Source organism: Manis javanica, chromosome 9, assembly GCF_040802235.1.
Source record: "Manis javanica isolate MJ-LG chromosome 9, MJ_LKY, whole genome shotgun sequence".
NCBI classification, from domain to species: Eukaryota; Metazoa; Chordata; class Mammalia; order Pholidota; family Manidae; genus Manis; species Manis javanica.
Window position 1 is genome coordinate 71,002,029 of NC_133164.1, and position 27,361 is coordinate 71,029,389.

At 44.3% G+C, this 27,361-nt stretch overlaps 1 long non-coding RNA gene across 1 annotated transcript; it reads right to left on the reverse strand.

Annotated features, from left to right (window-relative positions):
- Nucleotides 1–1,262: 1,262 nt before the first annotated feature.
- LOC118967988 (uncharacterized) lies at nucleotides 1,263–4,911 on the reverse strand. The gene is made up of 3 exons (XR_005055370.1): nucleotides 4,801–4,911; nucleotides 3,352–3,667; nucleotides 1,263–2,133 (listed from the first exon to the last, which is right to left on the reverse strand). It is a non-coding gene; the product is annotated as an uncharacterized lncRNA (long non-coding RNA).
- Nucleotides 4,912–27,361: the final 22,450 nt, after the last annotated feature.

A 27,361-nucleotide genomic window follows, 5' to 3' on the forward strand; every position in this document is an offset into this window, starting at 1 on the left:
TAATTTTTCATTCACTCTTAGTATTTATTGAGGACCTCCCATGTTCCAAGGGCTAAGGATATAGTAAAGAACAAAACAGATTAATTTTCTGTCCTGATGAAACTCAAATTCTTGGGGGAGAAAGACTCATGCACATAAATGTATAATCTTCTAATGACTATGAAATTGAGATCACCAGTCCCACCCTCTCCCTTTAACTGTCAACTCACTGCTCTAGTATCTTCATGCAAATGTCTACCTCAAATTTAGCATATCCCAAACGGAACTCTTTTTTTATATTTGAGTATAATTGGCATACAATTTTACATTGGTTCAGGTGTACAGCACAGTGATTGGACAGTCACATACATTAGGCAACAACCCGCATGTTGTAGTCACCAGCTGTCACCATACAGAGTGACTGCAATACTATTGACTATATTCCCTGTGCTGCACTACCATCCCCATGACTTTTTTATTTTATAATCAGGAGTCTGTCTTTCTTTATTCTTTATTCTCATCAACTATCTCACTGCTCTCCCACCCATGACAACCACCAGTCTGTTCTCAGAGTTTATGTGTCTATATCTGTTTTTATCCAAACTGAAGTCTTGCTTTTCACTCTGCACCCTCTTTTCCAGTGCCCTCCATCTCAATAAGTGGATGGCATCCCATCCCTATCATCCTCTCTTCTCTCGCACCCACATCAGCAAGTCCCAGTAAGTCTGCTTCTAGATGCATCTAAAATAGCGCCACTTCTCTCCACCTGGTCTGCTGCAGCTCTGCCAGGCACTAGCCCCTCAGAGTCAATAGCTATCTGACAGGTCTGCTTCCAACACCACCCCCTACTGTATACTCGACTCTGGAGCAGGAGCCATGGCTGGCTCTGCATGGAACAGGTCAGAGTATTCCCTGGTTCAAAACCCTCCCATGGCTTCTCATGCCACTGGAAGTTAAACCCACTTGGTGTCCTCTGAGCCACGTGGCAGGCTCCCTCCCCAGAGGCCTTTGCAATTGCTCAGCCCCTATCCACTCTCCCCAGACTCCCAGAAGCCTTGCCTGCTACCTCTCCTGGATCCCTCTCTACTCAAATACTGGCTCCTTGGAGATGTCTTCCCAGGTCTCCCGCCGAATGAGGCACTCTCTCACCACCTTTTCTTTTCTTTGTGACATTCACCAGCAATAACTGTCACTGCTCAGAAACATGTTTGTTTGTCTTTTTATTGTCTCCTCACTGAAGTGTAATTATACCACAGTGTAATTTCCACAAATAGCATGAAATTTGTTGTGAGTGTGTTTTAAAAACAATGTCATGCCCAGCACCTAGACCAGTGCCTGGAGAAACTAGACATTAGAAAAGTATGTTAGTAAATGACCAGTAAAGTACCTAATTGGAAAATTATTTTATACAAATATACAGCACAGATTGTTCCTGTAATTATGTCCCTGTCACTAACCTGTGTTTTAAGAGGCTTCCTTAAATGGAATTACAGCTGGGAATGGGCCTGGCCTATCACAGCCAAACAGTTCATGCATATGAATAGTATCCGTCACATGTGTGGCAACAGAAGAAAAATTTGAGAATGGTTACTCTGAAACAGAATTTCCAGTCCCACTGGGCAGATGCTTTTTTCTGGAGATCTTTGGAAATGAGGCAGGGAGCACGGCCTCCAGAGGCTGTCCACTGGTCTTTGAGAAGGAGCTGGGAAGACGTTGCCTCCCCTACCCAATAAGGAACACTCTGCTAGCAATGTCCTCCCTGTGTGGCACTCTAGATGTTAATCCTGGTTGTGCTGTAGATCCACACAGGAGCTTCTAAGAAATAGCAGTGTACAGCCACACCCCAGAGATGCTGATTTATCTCCCTAGGGTGAGCCAGGACATTAGTAGTTCTTAAAGGTTCCTGATGACTTTAATGTGCATCTGAGCAACCAGTTGCTGGTCTACAATCCCTGGTGCTAGCAGTGAGGTCGCACTGAAAGAATGCGCAATCTAGGCAGAGCCCAATAGAAGGTTCTGGGATGAGACCTGGGAACCAAAGCGAGTCTTGGCCCCCTTGAGACACTCACAGCCCTGCGGAGGGCCTCACAGCTGCACCACCATGTCCCGGTTGAATACTGTGAGCACTTTGGAGTTAGACAGCTCTAGAAAATCCTAGGAGATTCAAGAAAAGATGGATGAAAAGATTGAGGGGTTGGAATATAAAACATATGAGGCAAAGTCAAGTTAGGTTTATTCAGCCTGGAGAAGTAGAGTTGGGAGAAGAGCTAGTAGAAGAACTAAGCTTTTGACCATTTTTAAGTGTATACATGCATCGCACCCAAAGGAAAACCTAGCATACAAAACCCAAATGTGTGAAAGAGATACATGAGGGGTAATTACTTATTACCTGTGCCATATATACAAGTACACAGATTAATTACAGCAGATATTTTTGGAGAGTGTTTTCCAGGGGCCAGCTGTTGTCCGAAGGCTTGTGCCGAGCTCTGCTTGTTTTCATCATTTAGCCCTGATACCAGCCCATATTCTTCTCATGGTAGGATGAGGAATCTGAGGCAGTTGAAGGGTGAAATAACCTACCTTTGTTACCATATGGGTCTGGAATTTAAATCTAAGGAGACTGGTCGCAGAGTCCATGGTTTTAACCACTATTTTGTACTGTATGCATGTATAGGTGTGTGTGTGTATACATATATGTTATACTCTGTGCACGAATGTATGTGTATCTATCTATCTAGACCCATACTAGATATGTAGGCAGGTTCTGCTGTGTGTGAATATGCACACACTCAGGTAGTCTTAAAGAACACATATACACATTTTGCTTTACAAAAAAAGATGCAGTTTCCTTTCAACAATAGACTTACTTATTGAAACAAGAATTTGTAATGTGGGCATTCCCAGATGAGCAAGTAGAAATTTTAAAGAGAAAAAGATTTCTGTTATTGTGAGATAACGCATTACAAATCCTTTTCAGCAAAGGGTTTTTGAGACAGATTAACAGGAAGGCACAAGTAGTTCAGTGGAAAATCTTGTACATTTGTTCTGTGTTATTTTAGCATGTGATGGACAAATATGGTGAAAAATGCATTCTTTTGGAACTTTCCTGCTGGACAAGAAACAAATTTAAAAGGCTGGCTTCTAAATGCTAAAGCTCTGTAATCCAGTGACTCAGTGGCTCATTGTTCTCTAACTGGTGATTTCTAGATTAGTGTCTCTGTGTATAGATAAGTCTTAGAATACTCTTCCTAAAGTGCATGAAGTATTTGAGGCAAACAGGACCAGGCATCCTGGCTGCTAAAGAAACATATCCAGTAGGGTATGTGGAGGTCCAGGAGAGAGGCAACAATGGGAACTAGAGAAAGGCCTTACCTCAGCTCAACTGCATGCTTGGCTCTCCACTCATGTCTTCCAGGCGGCAGGTGAATGGCCCATCTCCCGTTGTTGAATCAACATAGAGCTGATTGTAATAACTGCCTCTTTTTCTGAGAGAGAAGGGCACCACCAAAGTCATATGTTGACTTATTTAAGGTCATTTGTCTGTGTAGATGCCAGCGCCATTGGCTGCAGTCCCTCACGATCTTGTTTGATGAGACGGGAGCTGTCCAGGGGCTTTCCTCATGATGGCCTGCTGAAGGATGTGCAGGCGACAGTCAGGAAGACTGGGGGCAGTGATGACTGGGATTACCTAAGAATGGTATTAGAACAAGTACATTCTGACCCAGCAATTATGATAACGAGGAAAGAAAAGAGGAAAAGGCCCATTGTGGGTGGACAATGACCAGCGGCCTATAGCAAATGAGAATGGTTATAAGCAAGCAGATGAATAACAAAACAGGAACTAGTCAGGGGTTTTAGCCTCATGTCTTAGACAACAGTGGCCCCTGCCCTGCATCACCCACATACTCTAAAGATTGCTTCCAGGGGATCTCTGAGAATCCAAATCTGAAGTCCCTTCTTGGAGGAGCCCGTCCACCATGTAGAACTCTGAATTATTTCTTAGCTGTGAAATGTGACCCCAAGGATGACTCCCTGGAGTTTTACTGCTGTATTTGTTGCTAACAGTACCTGATAAGGTCCCTTCCCAATGAACTTAAGAGTAGTTTTCCTCTGATGTCAATTCCATTAGATGAAATCTCCTGGTTGAAGGTCATAAGGGGTCCAGGGGCTGTTTAGGAAGATGTGGGAAGGCAGCCTTAGCTGGTTGGGGATAGGATTGATCCATGAGCCCCTTGCAATAGGTCACCATCTCCTCACACAGTAGGGCAGAACATAAGGAGTGAAATCCTGAAACGCACAGTTCTTCCGCCTGCCAGATCACAGAGGATACCTGATGTGTCCCTGGGAGAGTGGAAGGTATGGCCATAATCTCCGGTAGCTCTAGCTTTTCTCTGTGTGTATAATTGAACTATGGTCTAATCAAAGTTAGTTGGAAATATTTAGGATTTTAGCAGACAATTCCCTAATTTTTAGACCCTTTTTTGGTTTATTGTAAAAAGACTGTATATCCCTTTCCGTGTCAGTTTTGCCATCCAGGATTTAGCATCTGAAGTTTTGACCAATATGTGTACAAGCTGATATAGTTCAGGTAACCCCGGGACATAAGCACCCCAAAGATGTCTCAGTTCTATGAACAGTGGCTGACCTTGTACAGGTAGGAAAATTCTGAATTACAACTACTAATTCAGCTCAGGTCCAAGGTATACTGTCCCAGGGGAGGGATGGATTTTTTAGAAGCAACTGGCATTTCAGGGTCTCAGGAGAGTCAGAAGAAAAAGGTAGGGAGGGAATCTGGACAAGGGAAAGAAGGGAGAGGCTGACATTACGTGATCTGGGCCCGCGTCCAATGTCTGCCTGCGCCGGGGCGCCACGCGGTGATCGGCCTCGAGGGCTGACAATGGGGGGCGGGCAGCTGTATGTCCGGCGGCCGCCATATTCAACAGTCAGGAGCGTCCCGAGCGCCTCCTAGAGAAGCCGCTCCCGCCTCCTCCTCCGTGTTTCGGTCCGCCGGCCCGGGGAGGAGCGGCCCGCACCGTCCCGTCCGCGCAGCGGGCCCAGCGGAGACCAGATGCTGACGGACTCGCGCGCGAGGCTGCGCCGTCCTCCCGGCGCGCATGCGGGAGCGGCACCGACCTCGCCCCCGGCCTCGGATCGCCGCCTCGCCCCTTCTCGGCTCTCCCGCGGCGGCCGGAGGGCGGCGATCGGCCCGGAATTCAGAGTTCGGCCGAGAAGCGGCTCCCGCTGCCGCAGATCTGCGGTGGAGGGTCCAGAGCGGGCTCTACTTCAGGGGTGAAGGCGACAGCGACAGCTCTGCGGGCCGCAAGGTACGTGGCCGCGGGGCGCGGGGACCCCTGACTCCGCCTGAGGGCGCGGGGGAGCCGGACGAGGGGACGGACGTCCGCGCTGCTGGCGAAGTTTGCCGGGGCGTGGGGAGAGGGGGTCGCCGGAGCCGCCGCTTCACCGTCCGGGCCTGTGTGGTGAGAGTGGCTGCTCTCTGCCCCGCGGCGCGCGTCCGCCAGCGGGGCCGCAGGCGGAGGGGCCGGGCCGTGCAGAGGGGGAGGCCGGTAGGCGTTGTGCGGTCCGTGTGTGGATTTTCTCGGCGGGGGCCTCGAGGGCGAGGGCCGGACGGGCTGAAGTTCAAGTGTGACTCGTGGCGGGGTAGCGGGGGACAGGCCGCCCGGAGGCAGCGCCTTTAAAATTAAAAATTTTTTCATGAGGTACTTCTTGTATTTTTTATTTGGGAATGAAGTTTCTTTACTTTGATCTGGGAACTGACTGCATTTTTTTTGTATTTAGAACTTCATATCTTTCTGTCTTTTCGGTTTGTAATCTTCAGCTGAGTAATTTATAACTAACCATAGAGATTCTGAGACAGGGACCGTGGGTGTAGTCAGAGTAGGGTGGGGGCCTCTGGAAAAAGACCCCTACCAAAACTCCGTATTAAACAATTAAGCAAAGTCAGAGTCACATTAATTCTCTAAAGTAAAATACCAAACTAGGAGTATAAGCATTCTTCTGTGAAGATTACTTAAAACTAAAAAGCCAGGCGTAACCCTGGCCTGGAATGTGTGAACATCCCCCAGATAAGAAAATATCAGCATAGCCCATGTCTTCATTCTATCAGTTAAATGAGGCTGTTGTAAAATTTACTTTAACCTGCTAAAAGCCCAGTTTAACTTTTCCTAGATGCGGCTTTTCCTCCTCCAGCCCCTAATCAAGTAATGTATAACCTGGGCAATTAATATGTCAAGTAAGCCCAGCCACAGACAACATAATAAAAGGCGGGAAGCATCCCATCTTAAAGATAAGATGGCATTTTAACACCCAGGAAGTTAAACAGGTAAGATTCTTTTTTAAAAATTTTTTATTAAGGTATTATTGATATGCACTCCTATTGAAAGGAAAGGAGTGACACACAGCAGCAATTCTCCAGAGAATTCTGCTTTATTAGGGAAAGGTGCCGGGTTATATAGGAAGGGGCATGAGCTGATTGAGGTGTCACTTCTACGGGGCTGGTGGCTATTGGCTAGGTGCTGGGAGTGGGAGGAGGGAGAGAGGTGATTGGTCTTCAGGTGGCGCCGTTGGGAACTGAGGGCCTGGAAGAGAACCCGGAAGTTCGCCATCTTACTGGTGGGGGCCCTTCATTCCCCCCTTTCTCCTCTATGGGGTTGTGGACGTTCCTTTCTCTCGGACTGCTTCCTGCTGAACGGGGGCGGAGAACGGAGTGAGGGCTTGAGGATTGGGAGGAAAGGGTTGATAGGACTCCCCACAGTAAGGACGAGTAGATATGGACTTCTTCCGGTTGGAAATCAATGAAGGTTCCCTGTAACTATAGGTCGAGGACTTGTTGATTCCAATGGTGCCAAGAGGATATACGGGTGCCAGAAGCCAGGTGTCTGCGGCCAGTGTTTCCAGGAACAATTTCCAGCGGAGAGAGGGGTCCATCTCAGCGTGTGGTGAGCAGGTTACGTGAGGGTGAGGGATCTTCTGTGGCTAAAAGCTGGTAGTTCCTGAGTAAAAGCTGGTTGAAAGTTTGATTAGAGATTTTTCCGACTTGGGATTTAATGAACTTTATTATACAGGGTAAGAAGAGACAGGTGAGAAGAATGATTATTATGGGGCCTGCAATGGTCCAGAACCAGGTGAGGAGGGGGTTTGTTAGTATCGAAGAGAATGGGTTGGAATTGGAAGCAGAGTGGAGGCTGGAGGCAAGGTTGGTGAGTTTGGTAATGTCAGTTTCTACAATGCCAGATTCTTTGATGTAATAGCAGCACTCTTCCAGGAGGAAGACGCAGGTGCCACCCTTCTCGGCTGTAAGCAGATCTAAGGCCCGCCGGTTTTGAAGGGTGACCTTAGCTAGTGAAGTGACCTGTCTTTGGAGAGAGGCCAGGGAATTGGCAGTGGATATCAGGGCTCCCTCAAGTTTGGCGTTGAGATCTCTAATTGCCCGTAGAGAGTGACTCAAGGCTCTCTCTGAAAAATCCTGCCCCAATGGCTGAGGTGGTCAAAGAGATACCAACCATGATGGGAAGGAAAGCTGCCCTTCTTGTGTCCAAGGGCAAGGGAGGTTGGAGCTCAAGGAATTCTGCCATGCTGTAAAGTGTAAGCTGTGGGATTAGGGTGACGAGAATGCAGAGTGTGCTGGAGTTGGGAGGCAGTGAGTTGAAAAGACTGCCATTACACTAAAAGAAGTGTCCCGGTTGCGTAAAAGTATTAGAGCCGGAGGTAGGGGTGTAGATAGAGAGGCAGTGAAGTGTGCTGGAGGGGGGTGGAGTTGGGCCTACACAGTGGTGGATGGTGAGATTATCTGCGTATTCTGGTTCCCATAGGGGTATGTCTGCCAGGGGGCGGAGGGGTTGTCTTTCTGCATGGAAGGAGTAGTTGGAAATATTAAGGGGCACGGCAGCCAGCAGTGGGCACTGTAGTGATGCGCACAAGAAACAATTGGTGGTGTTGAGGGTGTGGTTGAGAAAGATGGTGGTGTCTTGAATAAGCTGTAACTAAGAGTAGGAGGAATAAGAAGATGAAGAGGTGCCGTCAAGAGTTTGGATAATGACTTTTTTGGAATGTCTGATATCTGATGCAACTTGAGAGATCTGGGAATGAGAGGGAACATACTTTCAAGAGATATGAAGGGTACCGTGGGGGGTTGAGGACCCCCCATAGTAAACTGAGGCTGTGACTCTGGCAGCCCATCGAGAGTCCCAGGAATCTGGGATTGATAAGGAGAATGAGCTGTTGGGATATTTCATGAAACGGTTGGAGGAGTAATACTGTGGGTACCGGGAGTTACTCATGTAGTGAATGGCGCAAGACCAGTAGGGACATCCCCCATAGGTATCTGGCCATCACCTGCAATAGGCTTGTCTTTGGTCATAGAGGAAGCAGAGGTAGGGAGAATAAGGGTAGCTGCTAGTGAACACTTCGGTGGAGGGAGGAAAGTGGAGGTATAAAGGCTCAGAGCAGCCTTTCAGAGGGCAGTCTGATGTGGCAATGAGGGCAGTAACTTTTGTTTGATGCTGTGCGTAAGTCTGTCTGACTTTGAATCGCTATACAAAGGAGGCTGGGGTGGCGGGGAAAACAATAGGAATGAGGAAAAAAAGCAAGAGAGCAGTAAAGGAGGAAAACGTCATGATTCAGGTATGGATGGCAAAGGGGGTGAATGGGATTTTGGAGAAAAGAGGACAGTAAGGTCAGGAGTCTGGAGGGAGGAAGAGTCTGTAAACTTTTGTAGGTTAAGAGATTTTTTAGGTGATGTGGGGACAGAATGGTAAGGGGCGCCCTGAATGTCAGTTTATGAGCTTCTTTCTGCAAGAGCTGTCCAGCAGCTAATGCCCGTAGGCAGGGGGCCCATCCCTGAACTGTGGGGTCTAATTGCTTGGAAAGATAAGCTACTGGGGCAAAGGATGGGCCATAATATTGGCCTAGGACTCTTAGAGCTTGACTGGACCTCTCATGAATGTATAATGAGAAGGGCTTTGACAAATCAGGAAGATGGAGAGCTGGGGCTTCTACAAGGGCTTGACAGAGCTTAATGAAGGAGTGTCAGGGTGAGGATGATAATGGTTCTTCAGGGGGGCCCTTGCTGAGGTCGTATAGGGGTTTTGCCAACAGGGAGAAGTTAGGGATCTACGCTCTAAAATACCCAGCCAGGCCTAGAAAGGAAAGGATTTCTGTCTTGGTTTTGGGAACAGGCAGGTCAGAGAGGAGCTGTTTTCTGTCTAAGGTAATGGACTTTCTTTGTTGAGATAGAAGGAATCTGAGGTAAGTGACAGGAGGGGAAGAGATTTGAGCTTTGACGGGGGATACCCGGTAACCTCTGGAAGCTAGAAGGTTAAGTAGGGAGGCAGTGTCAAGTTGAGACTGTTCTCACAAGGGACTGCAGAGTAGAAGATCGTCTACATATTGTAATAAGGTGGACTCGGAGTGATCATGATGTAACTGTTTGAGGTCCTGAGCTAGGACCTGTCCAAAAATATGGGGACTATCTTGGAAGCCTTGTGGCAAAACTGTCCAAGTGAGTTGTTCAGAATGTCTTGTGTATGGGTCCGTCCAGGTGAAGGTGAAAAAATCTTGGGAGGAGGGGTCCAGAGGGATAGAAAAAATGCATCGTTGAGATCTAGGACTGCGAAGTGGGATGCCAAGGCAGGGATCTGCGATTAAAGGGTGTATGGATTTGGAACTAAGGGATGGATAGGGACAACGGCCATGTTGATGAGGCAAAGGTCTTGGACAAGGTGGAAAGATACGTTGGTTTTTTTTTTTTAACAGCTAATAGGGGGGTATTAAACAGAGAGTGAGTGGGTCTGAGGTAATTTTTGTTTAAGAGATCTTGAATGATGGGTTGGAGGCCTATGAGGGCTGCAGTGGTTAGGGGGTATTGGGCCTGACAGATATACTGAGAGGGGTCACGTAATTTGATAGAGGCAGGAGGACATAGAGCCACGGAGGGGCTTGTAATGTCCCAAACTTTGGGATTTACAGGGTGTATGAGGGTGGAACCAGAGCTTTCATTGGGTAGAGGGGGGTCGTCGGCTATGAGGGCCATCAGAAAGGGAGTACTGGGGGCTGTGGGAGTGGATATAGTTATGGAAACGTGGAGGAGAGAAAGGATGTCCCATCCTAGTAAAGGGATGGGACACTGGGGCATAACCAGGAAGGAGTGGGAGAAAGGTATGGGATTGTCTTGGATTGTGCATAAAAAGGGGGAGGTTTAATGGGAAAATCTGTTTACCTCCTACCCCAACTATAGGAGCACTAGCAGGCGTGGTAGGGCCCCGGTATTCTCACAAGACTGAGAAGGTGGCTCCTGTATCTAGGAGGAAGGAGATGGGGCGACCGTCAACTATTAAAGTAACTCTGGGCTCCTGTTTGGTGATGGAAATGGTTGGGCGAGAAGCCCCCAGAACCCATCAATCTTCTTCTGCCAGCCCCACTATGGCGGGCTTGGGGGTTGTTCATCCAGCCTCCCCTTTGGGTGGCTGGGCAATCAGACCCCCAGTAGCCCTTTTTGTGGCATCTGGGGCATGGGGTGGTAGGAGATCTGGGGGAGGGGCATGCCCTTGACGAATGTCATTCTTGTCCGCACTTGAAACAAGCTCCTGGGGGGGGGGGGCTTGTTTGTAGAGGGGCGCCCAGATTGTGGTTTTATCAGCTGGGCTAACATTTGGAAATTGGCCTGATCAGCCTTTTGTTTACGGCATTCTTTCTCCTCCTCCCGGTTATGGAAGACTTTAAAGGCCACTGTTAGGATCTCAGTCTGTGGGGAAGCGGGGCCCTGTTCTAACTTTTTAAGTTTAGCTTTAATGTCTGGGTAGCTTTGAGCTAGGAAGTATGTCATAAGGACATGTGTTCCGTCAGGCATTTCTGGGTCAAGGCTGGTATACTGTAATAGGGCTTGAGTGAGTCTGTCTAAGCTACGTCCCGGGGGGGAGGGGGCGATAATTTTGGGAGGCCCTCGGGACCAAGTCTGAGGGGGACTGAAGGGTTCTGGCTCAGTCTGTGGGGGAGTGACGTGGTCCAGCTGTGCCTAGTCGAGCAGGTCCTGAAGTGCGGAAGGGGGGCGAAGAAAATAAAGAAAGATAGAAAGAACTGGGAGGGCTGACGCTCCCATGTGTTGCCAGCCAGCAGCCCAGCTGCTTGCCTCTGCTGCTCCAGTTGGGCTTGAACTCATGACTCTGAGGTTAAGAGTCCCATGCTCCACCAACTGAGCTACAGCAGGGCTCCAGTTAGTTGCTTATGGAATGTGTAAACAGAATTTTCTTTGTTCTCCATTCCTGCCACATCGGCAAGTGGGGGAAGGGCAGAGCTAGAAGCAGGAGCAGTGTTTCTACACATCTTCAAGGTCTCCCTATTTTCAGAGTGAGGAATCTTGGCTTGTCTTCGAGGACAAGATATGTTTTTGTGGACAGATAACTTCCAAGAACTGCACCGGTTGTTCTCAAGCTTGTGCTTTCCCATGCTGCGTTCAGACATGGGGGAAGGTGCTTTCCCATTCTGCCTACAAACATGTGAGAAGACAAAGGCGGTCCCCAACAGGGGAGAAACAGGTGATGAGGGCAAAGATGGAGGAGGCCCCCGGGACCTAGTTAAAGAGGGGCTGAAAGGCTCAGGCTTAATCCACGGGGAACAAAGGCGGAGGAGGTGAGATGGGGGAGGAGATGGTGGGGGAGGAAGGGAGAAGGGGAAGGGCTGTTGTAGGAGAAGAAGGGGAAGGGAGTGAAGGGGAGACTTCTGCAGGGGCGGCGGTGGTGGTGTAGGAAGGGGGAGGGGCTGTTGCAGGAGAGGAGGGGGAAGGGGGTGGGCGGGAGGCTTCTGCGGGAGAGACGGCTTACAGGCTAGGAGAACTTGGGGGGGTGCGGGGGGAGGAGGAGGCAGAAAGCTTCGATATAGGGAATCTCCTTCCATTTTTTCAGGTGCTGGCAGTAGTTAAAGAGATCGCGAGTGATGTTAGGATCAAGAGTTCCCCCTGCAGGCCATTGGTTGTTATTATCTAGGGGGTATGTCGGCCAATCTTGGGAGCAGTATTTACAGAGAAGTTTTGGTTTTATATCAGGTGTCAGGAAGAGGGTGGCTAGATACTTGAGCAGGCATTCAAGAGGTGAATTTTTAGGGAGGAATGAGGAGGCTCCCATGGCTAAAGGACAGAGAAGGAGACAAACAGGGGAAGACGAACGGAGATCCTCAGACTGGGAGCAGACTGCAAGGAGACAAAGGGCGTCCCCGATGATCCTTGGTGGTCTGCGGAAACTCGTATACGAGTCGGAATTTCTTAGGAAGTGTGGGTCGTCACCCAGACTTCTCTAAGAAGGCAGAGTGCTGGAGTCACGAGGTACCTAGTACTAGGAATTTTCAGCGGACAGAACGGATTTCGGCAGACAGAACGGAAGAAGGAGGGGGGGGGAAGGGAGCGTTCTCATCCGCAAAGGAGTCACCTCGTTTATGGCTGTTGGAGGTGGGCCTGAGGGTCTGCTGCAGCTGTGAAGACCTGAGGTGGGGATTTATAGCTGTTGGAGGGGGGGCCTGAGTGTCCGCTGCAGCCGTGAAGGACTGAGGCGGGGATTTATGGCTGTTGGAGGGGGGGCCTGAGGGTCTGCCGCAGCTGTGAAGACCTGAGGTGGGGATTTATGGCTGTTGGAGGGGGGGCCTGAGGGTCCGCTGCAGCCGTGAAGGCCTGAGGCGGGGATTTATGGCTGTTGGAGGGGGGGCCTGAGGGTCTGCCGCAGCCGTGAAGGCCTGAGGCGGGGAGAGTTCCCTCCTCGTCCCCGAGTGTCAGGGCCTTGCCGGACGATCACGGTCAATGACACTGTGATAGCTCGGGGAAGAGTGGCCCACTCCGGGGGAAAACTTACCTAAAGGCCAGAGAGGAGTGGTGAGTGTGATGAGCCAGCGCCGGAAAAAGAGGATGAGGGCAAGCTGCTGCTGGTGTCGGGGGGAAGACGGGGCCCAGTTGGGGTGTCCCGTCTCCTGGGTTTTGGCACCAATGAAAGGAAAGGAGCGACACACAGCAGCAATTCACCGGAGAATTCCGCATTATTAGGGAAAGGTGCTGGGTTATATAGGAAGGGGCATGAGCTGATTGAGGTGTCACTTCTATGGGGCTGGTGGCTATTGGCTAGGTGCTGGGAGTGGGAGGGGGGAGAGAGGTGATTGGTCTTCAGGTGGCACCGTCGGGAACCAAGGACCCGGAAGAGAAGCTGGAAGTTCGCCATCTTACTGGTGGGGGCCCTTCACCTATAAAGGTTTCACATGAGAAAACAATGTGGTTACTACATTCACCCATATTATCGAGGCCCCCCCACATCATACCCCACTGCAATCACTGTCCATCAGTGTAGTAAGATGCCACAGATTCACTATTTGCCAAGAAGTAAGATTCTTAACTTACTCTTTAGCAAACAGACAATAACTCAGCCCGCCTTGGGGGCTGGGCAGGCGGCCTTGTTGATATGCTCCCCAACCAAGACACCGGTATCCCAGGGAGAAATCAGAGCAGTAAATTTTTTTGTGTTGTTAATTTTAAATATTCAGGGACCACTTAAGTCCACACCATTAAGCCTTTATCTGGTTTTCCAAAATCCTCAACTGCCTATAGAACTCCTAGACAGCGCACAACTACAGGCTCTCTTGTCCTCTCCTGTTGTGAGCCAGGAGCTCTGTCCTCTCACTAAAGCCTCTCCCTGGCTCTCCTACCTTGGGTTTTTGCTAAGTTCACTTTTCGACTCCTAAAACAATAACCTTGGCATCATTATTGGGGGCTTGTCCCGAATAACTTGGGAGGTGAGTATCAGCGTCCAAGCCTGCTTTTTCTCTCCCTGTCCTTACAGAAGGAAGCCGTCTGTGGCACACAGCATCGGGTGCTCATCAGCCACTTAAAGCAGGACTAGCCCGGCTGCCGATCTCAAAGTCTAGAGGGACTGGTTCCCCTGCATCTCCCTCAGTGGATCCCCCTTCTCCCTTGGGAGCCTGGAAAGTCACCTGAGTGGAGGCCAGGAGTCCCCTCAGAGGCATCTCCCTGGATGCAAGCGACTGAGGAAGGCCATGGGCAACTGCGAGAGTCTAGGCTGAGGCTACACTTCAGCGGCTTCTGAAATGTCCACGTGTCTGGAATCAGACCCTGACAGCCCCCCTGAGTGTCCATGAGAGTGCATCTCTCTTTGTCTCTCTGACTTCCAGCCTGCTTTTTCAGGCCTCCCTGGCCTCTGAGTGAGGCAGGGGGTGTCCCTAACACTCTCCTAACTTCATCAATTTCATGGAATGTGATGTGCACCACCGCAGGGTAAGAGATCTACACTTCACTCTTATTCCTGACTAAATGCTGTGCTTCTTAATTTTTTTTTATTTTGGTATCATTAATGTACAATTACATGAGCAACATTATGGTTACTAGACTCCCCGCATTATCAAGTCCCCACCACATACCCCATTACAGTCACTGCCCATCAGTGTAGTAAGATGCTATAGAGTCTCTACTTGTCTTTGTATTATACTGTGTTCCTGTGCCCCCCACCAGACATTATGTGTGATGATCGTAATGCCCCCTTTTCCCCCTTATCCTTCACTTCCCACTCATCCTCACTGGTCCCTTTCACTTTGGTAACTGTTAGTCCATTCTGGGGTTCTGTGAGTCTGCTGCTGTTTTGTTCCTTCAGTTTTTGCTTTGTTCATATACTCCACAGATGAGTGAAATCATTTGGTACTTGTCTTTCTCCATCTGACATATTTCACTGAGCATAACACCCTCTAGTTCCATCCAGTTGTTGCAAATGGCAGGATTTGTTGTCTTCTTCTGGCTAAATAATATTCCATTGTGTATATGTACCACATCTTCTTTATCCATTCATCTACTGATGGACACTTAGGTTGCTTCCATTTCTTGGCTATTGTAAATAGTGCTGCGATAAACATAGGGGTGCATATGTCTTTTTGAATCTGAGAAGTTGTATTCTTTGGGTAAATTCCAAGGAGTGGGATTCCCAGGTCAAATGGTATTTCTATTTGTAGTTTTTTGAGGAACCTCCATATTGCTTTCCACAATGGTTGAACTAATTTACAGTCCAACCAGCAGTGTAGGAGGGTTCCCCTTTCTCCACATCCTCACTAACATTTGTTGTTGTTTGTCTTTTGGGTGTTGGCCATCCTAACTGGTGTGAGGTGATAGCTCATTGTGTTTTTTTTTTAATTAATTATTTTTTAAATTGCTTCCTAGTGACAGCTCAACTTCCAGGAGCAGGTGGCTACTCAGGAGAAAAGATTATCTTCATTGATACAGAAAATACTTTGTAACCTTTAATTTAAACAAATTACTAATATAGTAGTGTTAGATATTTTTTTTAAAAATTTTTATTAAGGTATGATTGATATACACTCTTACGTAGGTTTCACATGAAAAAACAATGCAGTTACTACATTTACCCATATTATCAAGACCGCATCCATATCCCAATGTAGTCACTGTCCATCAGTGCAGCAAGTGGCCAGAGATCCACTATGTCCCTTCTCTGTGATACACTGATCTCCCCATGATCCCCCACACCATATGTACTAAACATAATACCCCTCAGTCCCCTTCTGCCTCCCTCCCCACCCACCCTCCCACACCCCTCCCCTTTGGTAACCACTAGTTCCTTGGAGTCTATGAGTCTCCTGCCATTTTGTTCAGTTTTGCTTCATTGTTATATTCCACAAATGAGGGAAATCATGTGGCATTTGTCTTTCTCTGCCTGGCTTATTTCACTGAGCATAATGCCCTCCAGCTCTATCCATGTTGTTGCAAATGGTAGGATTTGTTTCTTTCTTATGGCTGAATAGTGTTCCATTGTATATATGTACCAAATCTTCTTTATCCATTCATCCACAGATGGACACTTAGGTTGCTTCCATATCTTGGCTATTGTAAAAAGTGTTGTGATAAACATAAGGGTGCATATGTCTTTTTGAATCTGAGAAGTTGTATTCTTTGGGTATATTCCAAGAGTGGGATTCTGGGGTCAAATGGTATTTTTATTTTTAGTTTTTTAAGGAACCTCCATATTGCTTTCCACAATGGTTGAACTAGCTTACATTCCCACTAGCAGTGTAGGAGCATTCCCCTTTCTCCGCATCCTCGCCAGCATTTGTTCTTAGTCTTTTTGATGCTACCCATCCTTACTGCTGTGAGGTGATATCTCATCGTGGTTTTAATTTGCATTTCCCTGATGATTAGTAATGTGGAGCATCTTCTCATGTGTCTGTTGGTCATCTGAATTTCTTCTTTGGAGAACTGTCTCTTCATATCCTCTGCCCATTTGTTAATCAGTTTATTTGCTTTTTGGGTATTGAGGTGTGTAAGTTCTTTATATGTTTTGGATGTTAACCCCTTGTTGGATATGTCATTTACAAATATATTCTCTCATACTGTAGGATGGCTTTTTGTTTTGTTGATGATGTCCTTTGCTGTACAAAAACTTTTTAGTTTGATGTAGTCCCGTGAGTTCATTTTTGCTTTTGTTTCCCTATCTCAAGGATATGGGTTCAGGAAGAAGTTGCTCATGCTTATATTCAGGAGATATTTGCCTATATTGTCTTCTAAGAGTTTTATGGTTTCATGACTTACATTCAAGTCTTTAATCCATTTCAAGTTTACTTTTGTGTATGGGGTTAAACAATAATTCAGTTTCATTCTCTTGCATGTAGCTGTCCAGTTTTGCCAACACCAGCTGTTGAAGAGGCTGTCATTTCTCCATTGTATGTCCATGGCACATTTATCATATATTAATTGACCATATATGGTTCGGTTTATATCAGGGCTGTCTAGTCTGTTCCATTGGTTTATGGGTCTCTTCTTGTGCCAGTACCAAATTGTCTTGATTACTGTGGCTTTGTAGTAGAGCTTTAAGTCGGAGAGCATAATTCCCCCCACTTTATTCTTCCTTCTCAGGATTGCTTTGGATATTCAGGATCTTTTGTGTTTCCATATGAATTTTAGAACTATTTGTTCCAGTTGGTTGAAGAATGCTGTTGGTATTTTGATAGGAATTGCATTGAATCTGTAGTTGCTTTAGGCAGGATGGCCATTTTGACAATATTAATTCTTCCTACCCAAGAGCATGGGATGAACTTCCATTTATTAGTGTCCTCTTTCTCTTAGGAGTGTCTTTTATATTTCAGGGTATAGGTCTTTCACTTCCTTGGTTAGGATTATTCCTAGGTATTTTATTCTTCTTGATGCAAATGTGAATGGAGTTGTTTTCCTGATTTCTCTTTCTGCTAGTTCAACATTAGTGTATAGGAATGCAACAGATTTCTGTTTATTAATTGAGTATCTTGCAACTTTGCTGATTTTGGATGCCATTTATTTTTTTGTGTTGTCTGATTGCCGTGGCTAAGATGTCAGAGCCTTTTTAAACCTGCAGCTGTAGTAAGTTTTTCTTTACTAGGCTCTCTTTTGCAGGTAAACACCTCTTTCCTCACATCCCTTTCTCATCCCTGCCGCCCCATCAGCCCTGCTGTGTCAGTAGGCCTCCCCCACCAGGATTGGCTGTGCCTCAACCCTCATGGCCTCTGCCCTCTGTCCCGGCTGGAATGTGCAAACCTTGCTAGAGGCACTGCTGTACTAACTTCAGTGGAGGAGGCAACACTGGTGTAAGACCCAAAAAGGCTAGGTTTGAGTCCCAAGTCCTCAACTTACCAAATGTGTGGCTATGTACAATATACTTAACCTCTGGGAGTTTCTGTATCTTCACCCTTAGAAGGGGGACGAGATTTGCTCTACATCTTCATAGGATTATAGTGGGAATTTTGTGATTCTAACATATGGGAAAGCATTTTCTGAGTGCTATAGTGTTATATACTTACTCAAAAGTAACCTCTTTAGAGGTATGACATGGGAAACAATGGTCCAGTATTAGAAAATGTGGAAAAAGGAGTTCTGAGCAATGACAACTGGCTTACAAGTGAAATTTTGAAATAAAATCAATTCACAGTTTGAAAACTGTTGGATCACTGTAATAGATTTCCATTACAAAAAAATCCTTGCTGACATTAGGAAATACCTTCCATGCTCCTCTAGAGTTGATTTTCCACATTTGTGCTTTAACACTAGATCAGATATGGGTGTACTCAGGTTTTCAATTAATCAAACCATCACTGTTCCTAAGGCTTATGACTGATTTCCCATTGGCATACAATGTGTGTGTGTGCGTGAGAAGGGAAAAGTAAGGGGATTGAGATGGGTTTTACTCGAAATCTGATATTATATGAAATTATGCATTATGAAAAAGTGTTTTGATTTCTTGGAAAAGATATCTGTGGTATTGACACCCACTTTTATTTTTAGCCTTTATTTCTTCCTTACATCATTCTGACACTAACTGTTTAAAGTGAAAAACTGCCCATAAGCAGTTTTACCAAAGGCAATGGTGTAACTAGTACTCTCTAAAAAATTAAAAAATAAAATGAAATGGAAAGAGAAGACTTCCCCCACAATTGCCCTCCTCAAAGCAGGGAAGTTGTGGACACATATTAACACTAGGGTCTGTACTAGGTCTTCTCCAGCTGATGTGTAGATATGACTTAGCCTGGTGATTCCAATCTGGGTTGTAAGGAAAAAGGTTGTTTTTAATTTTTAAAGTTACCTGAACACATTTGGTGTAAGTATGGCAAGTCTAATTTTTAACCTAGCACTAGGCAAACTTTTCTTGTATGGTCGCACCCGGACAGCCTTGAGACAGGAGTTCCTACTAGAATGAGCAGGCAGTCCAGACAACGACAGGTTGAAATGACTAGAGAAGAAGCTGGAAAAAGATGAGTATCTTTGCTGTGGAACATAAAACTTTGAAAAGAAAAATCACCTGCAGGACTTTTGTATGAGTATATTTATTGGGATGGTGTCCCATAGTGAGGGAGGAAGTCATTTTCATATTTAATAGAACTGTCCTGGTTTCCCAAGTGACTTTTACTAGCAGCAGGAATGTTTATGAACAGATACACCAGTTGGTTCTCTTTGTCACAATGAATTCTTAAAGTGCCATGAAGATTGCCATGCTTCAGGATTTCACCATGATTTTGGCAAGAGTGTGTACAAATAAGGAGACCTTTTGTTAAACCACATGACTGATCTTGTTTATGAGCTCGAAAATTAAGTCATCTCACATAAATACTGAGAAGGTAATTTTCATATTAGTCTCAGTGATCCACAGTACCACCACTAAAGACCCAGTCACCATTCACTCCGGGACACGCTGGCCTGTCAGCCTTGTGCTGCTCCGTGAGAGCTGCTTGACCTTCGCGCTCTCACACGCTCAGAGAGGTAGAGGAGCAGGAAGCACTTCTGCTGGTTCTGTGGCAACAGCATTTACTGCTGAAGAGAGGAAGTGCCCCAGTGCAAGGGAATGGACACCGGAGTCCAGAGCCTACGGTCTCTCTGCGTACAGGGCCAAATAGTAAATATTTTAGGCTTTGCAAGCCATTTGGTCTCTGCCGCATGACTGAACTCTGCTGTATCACAAAACAGCCTTAGACCATACGTACATGAGTAAGTGTCGCAGTCTTCCAATAAAACTTGATGTGCCAGAACCAGGTGGCAGGCCAGATGGGCCATAGTTTACGGACCCTGCTGTGGCTTATGTTGATCTTCCCTTTATCTGTTATTTTTCTCTTGTCAACAAACACAGTTACTGTGTCAGGCCCTATTTGGCTCTTCTTTCTCTTTTCAGATTAGTGTTTTTATTTTCTTTGGGTAAATACCCAGAACTGGAATTACTGAATCATAAGGTATTTCTATTTTTTTTTCTAAGGTATCATTGATATACAATCTTATTAAGGTTTCACATGAGCTTCATTGTGGTAATGACATTCACCCAGATTATCAAGTCCCGCCCACACCCCATTGCAGTCACTGTCCATGAGTGTAGTAAGATGCCACCAAGTCACTACTTGTCTTCTCTGTGCTGCACTGTCTTCCCCGTGACCTCCCACACCATGTGTCCCAATCATAATATCCCTCAATCCCATTCTCCCTCCCTCCTCACCCAACCTCCCCCAGCACTCTCCTATGGTAACCACTACTCCCTCCTTGGAGTCTGTGTGTCTGCTGCTGTTTTGTTCCTTCAATTTTGCTTTGTTGTTATACTACACAAATGAGGGAAATCATTTGGTACTTGTCTTTCTCTGACTGGCTTATTACACTGACTATAATACCCTCCAGCTCCATCCATGTTGTTGCAAATGGTAGGATTGGTTTTCTTCTCATGGCTGAATAATATTCCACTGTGTATATGTACCACATCTTCTTTATCCAGTCATCTACTGGTGGACACTTAGATTGCTTCCATATCTTGGCTATTGTAAATAGTGCTGCAGCAAACGTAGGGGTGCATATGTCTTTCTGAAACTGGGATCCTACATTCTTAGGGTAAATTTCTAGGAGTGGAATTCCTGGGTCAAATGGTATTTCTATTTGTAGTTTTTTCAGGAACCTCCATATTGCTTTCCACAATGGTTGAACTAGCTTACATTCCCAACAGCACTGTAGGAGGGTTCCCATTTCTGCACACCATTGAGAGCACTTGTTGTTTCTTATCCTTTGGATGTTGGCCATCCTAACTGGTGGGAGGTGATATCTCACTGTGGTTTTAATTTGCATTTCCCTGATGATTAGCAATGTGGAGCATCTTTTCATGTGCCTGTTGCCCATCTCAGTTTCTTCTTTGGAGAAGTGTCTGTTCATATCCTCTACCTGCCCATTTTTTAAATCGGGTCATTTGCTTTTTGGGTGTTGAGGTGTGTGATCTCTTTATATATTTTGGATGTTAACCCCTTGTCGGTTATGTCATTTATAGATATATACTCCCATAGTGTAGGATGCCTTTTTGTTCTCCTGATGGTGTCCTTTGCTGTACAGAAGGATTTTAGTTTGATCTAGTCCCATTTGTTCATTTTTGCTTTTGTTTCCCTTACCTGAGGAGATGCATTCAGGAGAAAGTCACTGATGTTTATATTCAAGATATTTTTGCATATGTTTTCTTCTTAGAGTTTTATGGTTTTATGACTTACATCCATTTCGAGTTTATTTTTGTGTATGGGGTTAGACAGTAATCCAGTTTCATTCTCTTGCATGTAGCTGTCCAGTTTTGCCAACACCAGTTGTTGAAGAGGCTGTCATTTCCCCATTGTATGTCCATGGCTCCTTTATTATGTATTAATTGACCATATGTGCTTGGGTTAATATCTGGGTTCTGTCATCTTGTTCCATTGGTCTATGGTCTGTTCTTGTGCCAGTACCAAATTGTCTTGATGACTGTGGCTTTGTAGTAGAGCTTGAAGTTGGGGAGCATAATCCCCCCAGCTTTATTCTTCCTTCTCAGGATTGCTTTGGCTATTCCGGGAGTTTTGTGGTTCCATATGAATTTTAGAATGATTTTCTGTAGTTTTTTTAGGAATGCTGTTGGTATTTTGACAGGGATGGCTTTGAATGTGTAGTTTGCTTATAGCAGGATAGCCATTTTGACAATATCAATTCTTCCTATCCATGAGCATGGGATGTGTTTCCATTTATTGATGTCTTCTTTAATATCTCTCATGAGTTTCTTGTAGGTTTCAGAGTATAGGTCTTTCACTTCTTGGTTAGGTTTATTCCTAGGTATTTTATTCTTTTTGATGAAATTGTGAATGGAATTGTTTTCCTGATTTCTCTCTCTGCTACTTCATTGTTAGTGTATAGGAATGCAACAAAATTCTGTGTATTAATTTTGTTTCCTGCTACTTTGCTGAACTCAGATATCAGATCTAGTAGTTTTGGAGTGGATTCTTCAGGATTTTTTATGTACAATATCATGTCATCTGCAAAGAGGGACAGTTCAACTTTTTCATTACCAATCTGGGTGCTTTTGACTTCTTTGTGTTGTCTGATTGCTATGGCAAGGAACTCCAGTACTATGTTGAATAAAAGTGGGAAGAGTGGGAATCCTTGTCTTGTTCCTGATCTTAAAGGAAAAGCTTTCAGCTTCTCGCTGTTAAGTATGATGTTGGCTGGTGGTTTGTCATATATTGCCCTTATTATGTTGAGATACTTTCCCTCTATACCCATTTTGTTGAGAGTTTTTGTCATGAATGGATGTTGAATTTTGTGAAATGCTTTTTTGGCATCTATGGAGATGATCATGTGGTTTTTGTCCTTTTTGTTGATGTGGTGGATGATCATGATGGATTTTCGAATGTTGTACCATCCTTGCATCCCTGGGATGAATCCCACTTGATCATGATGGATGATCCTTTTGATGTATTTTTGAATTTGATTTGCTAATATTTTTTGAGTATTTTTGCATCTATGTTCATCAAGGATATTGGTCTGTAATTTTCTTTTTTGGGTGCTTTACCTGGTTTTGGTATTAGAGTGATGCTGGCCTCCTAGAATGAGTTTGGGAGTACTCCGTCCTCTTCTAGGTTTTAGAAAACTATAAGGAGAATGGGTATTAGGTCTTCATTCAAAGTTTGATTAAGTTCAGCATTGAAACCATCTCGTCCAGGTGTTTTGTTCTTAAGTAGTTTCTTGATTACCAGTTCAATTTTGTTGCTGGTAATTGGTCTATTCATATTTTCTGTTTCTTCCTGGGTCAGCCTTGGAAGGATGTATTTTTCTGGAAAGTTGTCTGTTTCTTCTAGGTTATCCAGTTTGTTACATATAATTTTTCATAGTATTCTCTAATTGTTCTTTGTATTTCTGTGGTGTCCGTAATGATTTTTTCTTTCTCATTTCCGATTCCGTTTATGGGTGTAGACTCTCTATTTGTTGTTAAGTCTGGCTAGGGGTTTATCTTCTGGCTAGCGGTTTATCTATTTTGTTTATTTTCTCAAAGAACCAGCTCCTGATTCCATTGTTTCTTTCTATTGTTTTATTCTCGATTTTATTTATTTCTGCTCTCATCTTTATTATATCCCACCCTCTACTGACTTTGGGCCTCGTTTGTTCGTCTTTTTCTAGTTTCTTTAATTGTGAGTTTTGTGTATTCATATGGGAGTGTTCATCTTTCCTGAGGTAGGCCTGTATCGCAACATACGTTCCCTCTTAGCACGGGCTTTGCTGCGTACCAGCGATTATGCGGTGTTGAATTATTGTTGTTTTTTGTCTCCATATATTGCTTGATCTCTGTTTTTATTTTGTCACTGATCAATTGATTATAATTTTTTTTCATTAAGGTATCATTGATACTCTTACGAAGGTTTTACAAGAAACACAATGTGGTTATTACATTCAGCCTTATTATTGAGTCCCCCCATGCCCCATTGCAGTCACTGTACATTAGTGTAGTAAGATGCCCAGAGTCCCTGTTTGTCTTCTCTGAGCTACATTGTCTTCCCCATGACCCCACAGACACCATGTGCACCAATCATGATACCCCACCATCCCCTTCTCCCTCCCTCCCCACCTGCCCTCCCCCAACCCTCCCCTTTGGTAACCACTGTATGGGATTGTTCTTCTTTCATTAGGTAGGCCTGTATTGCAATATTATTCCCTCTTAGCATGGCCTTTGCTGTGTCCCACAGATTTTTGCAGTGCTGAATCATTGTTGTCATTTGTCTCTATATATTGCTTGATCTCTGTCTTTATTTGGTCCTTGACCCATTGATAATTTGGAGCATGTTATTAAGCCTCCATGTGTGGGGGGGCTTTTTCATTTCTTTGTGTAATTTATTTATAGTTTCATACTTTTGTGGTCTGAGAAGCTGATTGGTAGAGTTTCAATGTTTTTGAATTTACTGAGGCACTTTTTGTAGCCTAGTATATGATGTATTCTTGAAAATGTTCCATGTGCCCCTGAGAAGAATGTTTATCCTGTTGCTTTTGGATGGAGTGTTCGGTAGATGTCCATTAGGTCCATCTGTTGTAATACGTTGTTCAGTGCCTATGTCTTCTTACATATTTTCTGTCTGGTTGATCTGTCCTTTAGAGTGATTGATGTGTTGAAGTCTCCTAAAATGAATGCATTGCATTCTATTTCCCCCTTTAATTCTCTTAGTATTTGTTTCACATATGTAGGTGCTCCTGTGTTGGGTGCATAGATATTTATAATAGTTATATCCTCTTGGTAGTCTCACTCCTTTATCATTATGTAATGTCCTTCTTTGTCTCCTGTTAGTTTCTTTGTTTTGAAGTCTATTTTGTCTGATACAAGTACTGCAACTCCTGTTTTTTTCTCCCTATTAGTTGCATGAAATATCTTTTTCCATCCCTTCTCTTTCAGTCTGTGCCTGTCTTTGGGTTTGAAGTGAGTCTCTTGTAGGCAGCATATAGATGGGTCTTGTTGTTTTATTCACTTAGTGACTCTGTCTTTTGATTGGTGCATTCAGACCGTTTACATTTAGGGTGATTATTGATAGGTTTGTACTTATTGCCATTACAGGCTTAGGTCTATGTTCTTTTTATTGGATATGTATATATATATATACATATACATATATTTTTTTTGAGAGGGAATCTCTCATATTTATTAATCAAATGGTTGTTAACAATAAAATTCTGTATAGGGGACTCAATGCACAATCATTAATCAACCCCAAGCCTAATTCTCAACAGTCTCCAATCTTCTGAAGCATAATGAACAGGTTCTTACATGGTGAACAAGTTCTTACGTAGTGAATAAGTTCTTACATGGTGAACAGTGCAAGGGCAGTCATATCGCAGAAACTTTCAGTTTTGATCATGCATCATGAACTATAAACAATAATGTCAAATATGAATATTCGTTTGATTTTTATACTTGATTTATATGTGAATCCCACATTTCTCCCTTATTATTATTATTATTATTTATTATTTTTAGTAAAATGCTGAAGTGGTAGATAGATGTAAGATAAAGGTAGAAAACATAGTTTAGTGCTGTAAGAAGGGAAATGTAGATGATCAGGTGTGTGCCTATAGACTAAGTATTAATCCAAGCTAGACAAGGGTAACAAAACATCCACGGATGCAGAAGATTTCTCTCAAAACAGGGGGTGTGAGGTTCTAAGCCTCACCTCTGTTGATCCCCAATTTCTCACCTGATGGCCCCCCTATGACTGTGCCTGTCTTAGGTTGTTCCTCACTTGCGGAATCTTACCTGTCTCTGGCTAAACAGTCATCTTCTGGGGCCATACAGGGAAATGTAAAGTTGGTAATGAGAGAGAAAAAATATTCTTTGAAAAGGTTAGCTTTTTACTTCTTTGCAGATTTATGCCCTGTGGCTTCTATGCCCAGCATTTGTCTTGAGGTATCTTTACCACTTGGAAGAATTATGATACTCGGTAATTTCCATATGAGCCATGAATTCTACTAAAGGGTTGTAATTAGGAAGGAAGAAGAAAAGGTATAGAAGTAGCAGATGGAAGAAAACATGGGAAGATTGATTATTTCTTTGACATATCTTCTTGTAGAGTAACATAAGCATGTATAGGTTTTAAACTACTAATTAAATTGTGTTTACACATTAACATAATAGGAATACAGCTACATAACCAAAGCAGACCTACAATTACCAGCCACATCCAGTGAAACCAAGAAAACCAGTTAGGCACCCTAGGCATTTGTGAAAACTTATCAATGATATGATGGATATTGTCTAACTGAATTTGAATAGTTTGAGAAAAATCAGACAAGTTAAAACAACCCATTCCTGGGAACTGTTCACATCCCATATGTTCTTTTAACAGTAGATAGTCTGTAGTCACACAATTTTGGAGCGCTGCAACTTGCACCTAATTCTTGGTTGAGTTCCAACAGTATAGATCCAGTCAAAGTTGTTATTTTACTATATGCACAGGCCAGCTTAGATATCTCTTTCTTCATTCCAATGGCAAGTCCAGGAACCAGTGGGATGAATGCAGCTACAACTGCAACAGCGTCAGGATTGGTGTTGAAGTTTTTTGATGATCATCTTCTGGTATGAGTCTTCCAGAGAGTGCTGATGTTGGAAGTTCTTCTTCATATCGTCTCTTAGTTCATTTTATGGGTAGCCAAATTAGGCTTTGATCTTCTGTATAAACACAAACAAACCCTTTGCCCACACTTTGATATGACCTTTATACCATTGTGAAGAACTTATTGGAGATCACCACACAGGAACTCTTAGTCCATTCTTGGGTTCTGTGATCTTGCTGCTGTTTTGTTCCTTCAGTTTTTACTGTGTTCTTATACTCCACAGATGAGTGAAATCATTTGGTACTTGTTTTTCTCCACCTGGCTTATTTCACTGAGCATAATACCCTCTAGCTCCATCCATGTTGTTGCAAATGGTAGGATTTGTTTTCTTCGTATGGCTGAATAATATTCCATTGTGTATAGGTACTACATCTTCTTTAGCCATTCATCTACTGATGGACACTTAGGTTGCTTCCAATTCTTGACTATAGTAAATAGGGCTGCGATAAACATAGGAGTGCATATGCCTTTTTCAAACTTGAGTGCTGCATTCTTAGGGTAAATTCCTAGGAGTAGAATTCCTGGGTCAAATGGTAAGTCTATTTTGAGCATTTTGAGGAACCTCCATACTTCTTTCCACAATGGTTGAACTGATTTACATTCCCACCAGCAGTGTAGGAGGGTTCCCCTTTCTCCACAACCTCACCAACATTTGTTGTTGTTTGGCTTTTGGATGGTAGCCATCCTTACTGGGGTGAGGTGATACCTTATTGTGGTTTAAATTTGCATTTCTCTGATAATTAGCAATGTGGGTCATCTTTTCATGTGTCTGTTGGCCATCTGAATTTCTTCTTTGGAGAACTGTCTGTTCAGTTCCTCTGCCCATTTTTTTATTGGATTATTTGTTTTCTGTTTGTTGAGGTGTGTGAGCTCTTTATATATTTTGGATGTCAAACCTTTATCAGGTCTGTCATTTACAAATATATTCTCCCATACTGTAGGGTACCTTTTTATTCTATTGATGGTGTCTTTTGCTGTACAGAAGCTTTTCAGCTTAATATAGTCCCACTTGTTCATTGTTGCGTTTGTTTTCCTTTCCCGGGGAGATATGTTCAAGAGTTCCCTCATGTTTATGTCTAAGAGATTTTTGCCTATGTTTTTTTCTAAGAGTTTTATGGTTTCATGACTTACATTCAGGTCTTTGATCCATTTCGAATTTACTTTTGTGTATGGAGTTAGACAATGGTCCAGTTTCATTCCTTACATGTAGCTGTCCAGTTTTGCCAGCACCATCTGTTGAAGAGACTGTCATTTCCCAATTGTATGTCCATGGCTCCTTTATCAAATATTAATTGACCATATATATATATATATGTTTCGGTTAATGTCTGGAGTCTCTAATCTGTTTCACTGGGTTGTGGCTCTGTTCTTGTGCCAGTACCAAATTGCTTGATTACTATGGCTTTGTAGTAGAGCTTGAAGTTGGGGAGTGAGATCCCCTCTACTTTA